This window comes from Bos indicus x Bos taurus, chromosome X (assembly GCF_003369695.1).
Source record: "Bos indicus x Bos taurus breed Angus x Brahman F1 hybrid chromosome X, Bos_hybrid_MaternalHap_v2.0, whole genome shotgun sequence".
Classification (NCBI taxonomy): domain Eukaryota; kingdom Metazoa; phylum Chordata; class Mammalia; order Artiodactyla; family Bovidae; genus Bos; species Bos indicus x Bos taurus.
This window is the reverse complement of record NC_040105.1, coordinates 36,832,415-36,841,892: the sequence shown is the minus strand read 5'-3', so window position 1 is coordinate 36,841,892 and position 9,478 is coordinate 36,832,415. Positions and strand designations below refer to the sequence as shown.

Sequence of the window (9,478 nt, the reverse complement as noted above, 5' to 3'; positions counted from 1 at the left end):
TTTGGTGCTATTAATGTCATCTGAAATACTGATTGGACAGTGGGTGGTATTTCATATGTTCCATTGCTGTGTTCTGATGAAAGTGATTAATAATATACACTGTTTTAAAAACATACAAAAGACTGTGAACAGTATGTAAAGAATGAGATAATTAAGGGCTTGTGTGAACGTATCTGTAAATCTGTGGGCCCAGAGTGCTGGAAGTGAGCCACACTAATGGATCACATACCAAAGCCTTGGTATCAACTGCCCCCGCTCTCTTCAGTCATCACCATCAAACTATACTGTAGAATCCAAACTTCTGGTCTGGGATTATGTGGGAAAATGTCACATGAGTGCGTCTGCTGGGGGAGAGGAAGGGATGGAGGAGATGGTGGTGGTGGTGGTTGAGGGCCCTGAGTAATAATACTGTCTCTGAGGAGAGAAGAGATACTTACATGGGAGAAAAACTGTTTAGGGTCTGAAGTCATGATTCACATGTTGTCATTTGGATCCCTTAATCATGTTTACAGTTTAGAAACAACACATTTTGTAGACTCCTCCATGTTAGGAAATGAGAGGGTAACAGGCAGGAAGGCCAGGGGTCTCCAAACAGAGGAAATAGCCTGCAATTGTCAGACATTTTTATCTCTCTTAAGCGGCAGGAGGAAACAAACTAGCGATATTTTTTCCTTCTCTATACAAATTTAAAAGGAGGTTTCTCTTAAAATACTGTGTTGCCTTAATGACACCTGGCTTCACCTGAAGTTAACTATTCTCAAACTTAGAGATAACTAATGCCTTTTTCTTATGGAAATGTTTGTCTTAAGCTATGCTAATGTACTATGCATTTACCCCAAACTCTGTCTTCAAGTCGATTCTGCCTCTTGGCTCAGAACCTACTTGACAAACCAGTATGTTATACTCAGATATTATTCCTCTAATCTATGTAAACAAAACTATTTGTATGGTGATCTTCCCTTCTTCAAGATTCAAGTTAATCATTTTATGGCCCAGGATGAGCCATTTGGTGCCAAGATTATCCCAAAATGCATCTTATGGGTGAGGGGCCTGGTGCCATTCTGAGTTTTAAGACATTCCTTTCTTTCATTAACAGACTGCTAGTGACTATATAACATCCACCTGAAGACTAGCATGGGGGTACTCTTTCTGCCCCCTTCTGATGCCTATGTCAGAAGCTTTCTCTATCTCCTTTATACTTTAATAAAACTTTATTACACAAAAGCTCTGAGCGATCAAGCCTCGTCTCTGGCCCCGGATTAAATTCTTTTCCTCCGGGGGCCAAGAATCCCGGCATCTTTGCGTGATTCAACAACAGCCTTTCAGAAACAAGCTTCAAATCATATTTCAATGTTTCCAAAATCTGTGCTAATCCTTTTCATCAGTGGTGCTGAATAAAATTGTTGCTTTGTCAAACTGGGAAATAGTTCAAGTGGCCATGACCTACACATTAGATTAGTTGTTCAATGTAATAATTTGTAAAGCTACATTTTGTAAATGGGACATCAAATCATTGCCTTTCATCTGCTTTTGAAATCTTAATTGCCAAAGGGAATTTTTTTGAGTTAAGTTAATTTTGGAAGTTAAATATAAATAATTTTTCCATATTGTCCATCAACAATTTCAAAAAAAAGCATAACCATATGTTTCTTATACATAAAAACAAAACTACACATTCTCCTATTTTCTTCATATCTCTTTGTGTGCAGTGAAAGATTTATGCATTGGTTTTGTCAGGAATGAAAAATATTTTCTCAAGGTTAAGTTATCCAAGAATATTGGTATATAAATAATAAAAAATGTTACCATGGAAGGTTCTAGAATATATTATAAAAATGGTATAAATATTAGAAACTCATCTCATGAGATATATGAATGTGAAGGAGAACTAACTAGATTTTATTCAAGTTATTTTGGTTATTATTTTAAACAAGATTTACCTTAAACAGTGCTATAAATTTCACATTAAACCATTAAAATTACTGTTTTTGCAATACTTTGTAACAAAACTATACTGGTGTGTTTTGGAAGGTATGAGTTATCTCTAGATTGTGGTCAGTTTCAAATGTATAAAAAGTAGACAGAATATTACAATAAATTCCCATATTCCCATTGTTACCAAACCAAACTTGGGTCTACTTGCCCTCATGCAGTAAAGCCAATCTATTGCTCTGAGTTTTGGTGCAAAGAAATGCAGCATTTACTGCAGGGAACCAAGCAAGGAATTCAGGATAGCTAATGCTCAAAACACCCAAACTCCCTGATGGGTTTCAAAAGCATTTTGAAAGGCAAGTTGAGGAAGGGGCATCTCAGGGTATGTGATCGGTTTGTGCATAGTTCTTTGATTGATTGATGGTAAGGTACCAGGGCGATGTCACTGGGGTCAACATTATCAGTCCTTAGGCACCAGTAAGTCTGGAGGGAGGTACATGCTCAGATCATCAAGTAGTTAAATTTCTTCTGTTTGGTGGTGTTTAATTAAAAAAACAAAACAAAACAAAACATTATTTTGACCATGCCATGTGGCTTGAGGGATCTTAGTTCTCTGACCAGGTGACCAGGGCTTGAATCTGGGCCCCTGACAATAAAAGCCCCAAGTCCTAACCACGGGACTGCCAGAGAATTCTCTGGTGATGGTTTTAACATCTGTAAAACAACTCAGGAAATGTACATAAAGGTATTATTATTTAGGTACTTCAGAGAGGAGCTAAGGCAGAGGATATGGGGGAGGGGTCTCTCCTAGAAAGGACCCACAGTGTCAAGCTCAGTTATACCATCTCCCACCTTCAACAGTTACTGACTCCTGGCAATATTTCCTCACCCATTATTACTTTGAAGAAATGCTAAGATATTTTATGCATAAATATTTCAGTGTGCATCTATATAACAGAACTCTTTTTTAAATCAAATAATACCACACTACCTTTAAATGTGCTTTGAAAAGTTTTGTATTTATAACTGGAAAGGCAAAGCAGTTTCAAAGATGAGAACTTTGCTCTCAAAGTGTCTTGCATTGTAGGAGTGAATGTCGCCAAGGGACCATTTCATGTAAATTGGCAGTTATGTGAGCTATAGCTCTGAAGAACAGTGCACTTCAGTCAACAAAAGTTCATGAGCTATGCTTTCCCCATCTGACTGGAAAAATAAAACTGCAGAATTACATCCAGCAAATATGGAGATACTGAAGTGCTTTCTCAAGTCTTATGTTTACTGTGTTAGAAGGAAAAAAAAAAAAAAAAAAAAGCAACTTGTTGGTCCCCTTTGTAATATTAAGAAGGCATCTTGCAATCCTGCTCCAGTCATAAATATAACCTGGGAAGACTGGTTTTTAAAAATTTCATATTTCCAGCCCAGGTACACTAGAGGTTTACAAGAGTGATTCCTAACAGTCTGTGGTTTGTGAAAAAAGTACTGTGAACAAGTCAGTTCTTTATTTTTCTTGAGATGGTCATACTTAAAGTATGATGATCAGAAATGCTATATCATAATTATTCTTAGGTATTTGACATACTCTATGTAATGTATATGAATATGTTGAGAAAGGAATGTTTCCTGCCATATCAATAAATCAGATATTTTTTATATCATGTTTTTCAGCCCTTCTATTGAGGTAAATTTTGAGTGGTATCATGCTACTTTATCGCAGGGTGGTACAGTTCAAGTAAAAAAATCACACATTGATATTTTGTAAGGGCAGCATCCATGCTCAACAGTGGTGACTACAGGAAGTGTGTCTCTAGGAAAGCCAGCCCTGCTACACTTAGATTGTCACTGAAGCCCAGGGTGAGCTTGTCAGAAAGAAACTGTGCTATGTCAGCATCCAGGGCCCCCATCTTGCTACCCAGAAGTCTGCTCCAAACAAAATGAAGACCCCTTTATTTCGTTCCCTTCCCAATCCCTTTCCCTTCACTCTCTCTGGAGATCAACCCCAGTCATGATGTTCAGGCCATGTTTTTATGTCTCGTCTACTCACAGGCACCCACATTCACCAGGGCCTCACCTCACCCACGCCCACCCCATATACCACATTGTTTATTAGGGGAAGGTATGTTTTGTATTGTTCAGGGTCCCATGGATCCCCTTCTTCCCTCCCTCCTGTGCAGATCTTGAGCGGCCTGTGGACAGGGCATTGGTAGCTCAAGAGACTCCTGGATACCTGTTTTAAAACTTGAAAGGTTAAGGGTTTGCACGCATGTATCTACAAGGGGCCTTTATTTTTTTAGGAAGCAATTTATTGGAAGAACTGGCAACATTGAAAGATGGAAAACTTAAGTGAACTTTTTCTGCAAGGGCAATACTGTGGTCTGTATGGCAGGCAGGGTGACCTTGGGCAGTCTCCTGGGACTTGGTGCAAGTCCAGTCCAGGCTCAATCCTTGTCGCCGTCACCCAGGATGAGCTTATCAAAGACATACTCTGCCAGGCCGCCTTCCAGGGACCCCTTGTTGCTCAGGATGCTGACATGGTCTCCCAGCTCCTTGATGAACTCCACCTGCTGGTCCCAGTGGTGGGTCTTCAGGAAGTAGCACAGGTGGGTGTCGCTGCTGTCAGTGGGCAGCTGGTGCAGGTTGAGCAGGCTCTGGTTGACACACTTCTCCAGGTGCAGGGTGTCCTGCATGGCCTGGAGACCACTCTCCCACTCTTGGGTCTCAGAGTTTCTCATGTCCAGGAAGGAGAAGCTACCCCCACGCCGGTTCTGCAGCAACATCAGGCTCTTGGCAGTCTCGCTGTGCTCCTGGGAGCGGAGCAGGAAGAAGCAGGAGCAGCTCTGCAAGGCCACGTTGTGGTAATGGTGGTGCAGGGAGCAGGCCCTGGCCAGGCACTGGAAGGAGGCATGGAGCTCCAGGGCGGCGTGGCTGTTGCACTCGTGGTGGTAGCCCTGGCACACCTGCGAGGCAACTGCAAACAGCATGGCGGGCGGCGGCAAGACCATCCGGAAGGCGTCTCAGATGAGGGAGGTGCGGCAAGGGCAGCAGCGGGTGCAGACATGCTGGCTGCCTTCTCGGAGCCTTCTTACGGTGACACATGACAGAGGACAGAGGTGGGTTCTGGGCCACAGGGCAGGTGGCTGGGTGTGGGCTCTGGGATGGACAGGAAATGGCAACCATTATGCACGGTGAGTGCCTGAGAAGATTCTGTAGATCAGTGCTTCTCAAACTTTACCTTGCACATGAATCACTAGGGATTCCATTCAAGTATAGATTCTGATTTACTTGGTCTGGGGTCCAGCTAGGAACCTGCATTTCTAGAAAACTCCCAAATGAAGCCAGTATTCTTGGTGTCAGGGAAATTACTTTGAGTAGCGGGAATTTAGAGCCCTCGGCATGGAATCCACTGGATGAGCAGATGGAGAGATGAGGAAGGGATGGGACAGTGAGAAGAGAGGACAGGTGTGGATCCTGTTGAGACAAGCAAGATGTGGAAGACTTTCCTCTCTATCATGTAGCATCCCTTCCTCTCGACTTGGCAAGTTGTTGAGATTGTTTATCAGTCACTAAGGCATGTCCAACTCTTTGCAACCCCGTGGCCTGCAGCAGGATCAGCTTCCCTGTCCTTCACTATCTCCTGGTGTTTGCTCAAACTCATGTCCATTGAGTCAGTGATGCCATCCAACCGTCTCATCCTATGTCATCCCCTTCTCCTCCAGCCTTCAATCGTTCCCAGCATCAGAGTCTTTTCCAATGAGTCAGCTCTTCCCATCAGGTGACTGAAGTATTGGAGCTTCCGCATCAGTCTTTCCAGTGAATATTCAGGACTGATTTCCTTTAGGATTGACTGGTTTGATCTCTCTCCTGTCCAAGCAATTCTCAAGAGTCTTCTCCAACACCACAATTTGAAAGTATGAATTCTTCAGCACTCAGCCTTCTTTATGGTTCAACTCTCACATCCATACATGACTACTGCAAAGACCATAGCTTTGACTATAGAGACCTGTACTACAAAGCAACCCACGTAGCCCTGCATCACATAAGCTGCTTCCTGTACACAGACAGTGGGCAGCACTTGTTAATTAGATGAACTGGTTAAGTAGGCCTAGGTTGGTTAAATGAGCTCATGATACATTAGATACCATATAAACTACTTCAGTACCAAAGATATCTAACTAGAAAGCGTAGGTGGCCTGACCTTTGTGATCTCTCACTTAATCTTCCAGGACTCTGCTTATCTTCTTGTCCAATAGTTAGTTTATCCAGTCCTGTGAGTCCAGCACTCTCAAGATGTTGGCTCTCCTATGTTTATTTTCAGTACTGTTATCTCACCTTGTTACTCAACCACCCTGGGGTTCACTCCCCCAAAACACAGTGAAACCAATCTACTGGCACAGGTTGTATAAGGGAGAGTACAGCCTTTGTTGCAGGCCAGGCAAAGAGAACCAGCAGCTCATGCTGAGAAGACCCCAGCTCTCCAGCTGCTTTCACGAGGCTTTTAACAACAGTGTGAGGCAAAGGGTCTCAGCGTGCCTGATCACCTTGTACTCAATTCTCTGATCCATTGATGGCGAGGTAACAGGGTGATGTTTTCAGGAATCTCAGTCATGAACCTTCTGGTTTCAGCAGGTCTGGGTTTTACATTCTTGTGGTCAGCATGTAGTTAACTCTACATGGTGGGGTTTTAGTAACTGCAAGACAAGTCAAGGACATATTTCAGAATATTATATAAAGCCCTTGAGAAGAAACTGAAGGTGTTTTAATGGCTAAACTATTATTTGTTCTTGGCTAAGTGTTTTCATTTGTTTCTGTACATTTTCACTTCTCTGATTAAATTTGCTGCAAGCTTTTTCAGGAACAAGAGGTGGGAGGGGCACACAGGGATCTAACCCCAGAAACGTGCTCAGAGCAGTGTTTGATTTCCACATGAGCTTCAGATTCAGTTTTCTGGCTGCCTGCAAGGCATTTCCACTTTCGAATCTAATAGGCATCTGAGACTTACATGACATGCCTTCCCACATCCTTTTGGTCTCCCTGTTAACATTCCCAGATTAATTAATAGAAATACTTTCAACCCAGATGATCAAGTGCAAAACCTGGAATGGAGATTATTTCTCACCATTTCCCATTTTTCTCCTCTGTCCCTTAAGCAAATCTTGTCTCCAAAATCCATCTGGAACATGTGAAGATCTCATTTCCTCAGTGACCACTCATTTCCAGCCACCACTGTCTGTCTGCCCTGCTACCATGTCTCCTAATTTGTCTCCTAGCCTCAACTCACCATCACTCACCTACTTTCTTTAAAGGAGCCAAAATCACTGGCTTAATATTTGGGGAGTCTTATTTTATTTTTTATTCGGAAAGAAACATTTGACCTTAACCTTGACCACATATTTTTCAGCCCTTCTCCTGAGGTAGTTTGAGTTTTCTGGTATGATTACTTTAATGGAAGAAAGGGTACAATGGAAGGGGGAGAAATATGTGTGTATGTGTGAGAGAGAGAGAGAGAGAGAGTTGGACCATAAATTGCCGAGTGCCAAAGAAATTGATGCTTTTGAACTGTGGTGCTGGAGAAGACTCTTGACAGTCCCTTGGACTGCAAGAAGATCAAACCAGTCAATCCTAAAGGCAATCAACCCTGAATATTCAGTGGGAAGACTGAACTTGAAGCCCCAATACTTTGGCCACCTGATGTGAAGAGCTGACTCATTAGAAAAGATCCTGATGCTGGGAAAGATTGAAGGCAGGAGGAGAAGAGGGTGGCAGATGATGGGATTGTTAGCATCACCAACTCAATGGACATGAAGTTGAGCAATCTCTGGGAGATAGTGGAGGACAGGGAAACCTGGCATGCTGTGGTCCATGGTGTTGCAAAGCTGGACATGACTTACAGACTGAACAACATATATGATGGATGTTTTTAAGGGTAATATGTATGACTAGCATGGTGAGCTAGGATATTGCTCCTGTGTCTATAGGGAAGTCAGCCTATGGCTTAGTTACCAGTATCAGTGTTTTCCAGGGAGACACTGTTAAAGACGGACAGTACCATACCTGTTTAGGACCCCACATGCTACTCAGAAGCAATAGACTTCAACATTTGCATAATCTATTGAGCTAAAGGTTTTCAGGTAAAGTTGAAGACTCCTTTATTTTACTCCCTGTCTAATCTCCTTCACTTCTCACTAAGAGACAACCAGTATTTTAATGCTGTACTATGGTGTGTGTGTGTGTGTGTATGTATGTGTGTGTGTGTGTGTGTGTATGTGTGTGTATATATATATATATATATATATATAATTTTACCACATACAGGTACCCACATAGACTAGGTCCTCAGATGGCCCATCCCACCCTGTCCACCTACTTTGTTCATGGGGGTCCTGTGTTTTCCAGGATCTCAGGAACCCCTTTTCCATCCCTCTGCAGAGATCCTGAGCTATATATGGACCAGACCTGGGTAGCCGAGAAAGATTCCTGGATACCTGTTTTAAAGTTTAAAAGATGAGAGAGCTGCACACAAAAATCAAACAGAGACCTTTATTTATTGAGGAACCAAATAACTTTATGTGAAGAACTGGTAAAACTGCAAGAAAAAAACTTAGGTGAACTTATTCTGCAAGGGCAACACTGTGGTCTGCATGGCAGGCAGGGTGACCTTGGGCAGTCACCCGGGACTCGGGGGAAAGTCCAGTCCAGGCTCAGTCCTTGTCACTGGTGTCCAGGGTGAGCTTGTCAAAAGCGTACTCTGCCAGACCGCCTTCTGGCGCCCCCATCTTGCACACGTTGGTGAGATGGTCCGCCAGCTCCTTGATGAACTCGAGCTGCTGGTCCAAGTGGCGCGTCTCCAGGAAGTGGCACAGGTGGGCGTCGCTGCTCTCGGTGGCCAGGTGGTGCAGGTCGAGCAGGCTCTGGCTGACTCTCTTCTCCAGGTGCAGGGCGTCCTGCGTGGCTTGGAGGCCGCTCTCCCGCTCTTGGGTCTCGGGCATCCTGGTGTCCAGGAAGGAGACGCGGCCCCCACGCTGGTTCTGCAGGAACATCAGGCTCTCGGCCGTCTCGCTGTGCTCCTGGGAGCGGAGCAGGAAGACGCGGGAGAAGTGCTCCAGGGCCATGTCGTGGTGCTGGTGCAGGGAGCAGACCCTGGCCAGGCACTGGAAGGAGGCGTGGAGCTCCAGGGTGGCGCGGCTGTTGGCCGCGGCCTCGCACTCGGGGCGGTAGTGGTAGCGCCCCTGCCAGGCCGCTGCGGGCAACATGGCGGGCAGTGGCAAGACCATCCGGAAGGCGTCTCGGATGAGGGAGGTGCGGTGAGGGCAGCAGCGGGATGGGCAGCAGCGGGTGCGGAGGTGCTGGCTGCCTCCTCGGAGCCTTCTCACGGTGACCCATGACGGCGGCCAGAGGCAGGCTCTGGGCCCTGGGGCAGGTGGCTGGGTGCGGGCTCTGGGATGGACAGGAAATGGTGACCGTTAGTGCAGGGTGAGCGCCTGGGCTTTGGGTCCCTTAAGGAAGAGGTCACCAGGTGGGCGGGGCCTGTGGGCGGGGCAAGAGCACTGAG

At 44.7% G+C, this 9,478-nt stretch overlaps 2 pseudogenes; both read right to left on the bottom strand.

Moving 5' to 3' along the window:
• Positions 1-4,367: 4,367 nt before the first annotated feature.
• Positions 4,368-4,910, bottom strand: LOC113888025 (annotated as a pseudogene).
• Positions 4,911-8,627: 3,717 nt separating this feature from the next.
• On the bottom strand, positions 8,628-9,179 carry LOC113888024 (annotated as a pseudogene).
• Positions 9,180-9,478: the final 299 nt, after the last annotated feature.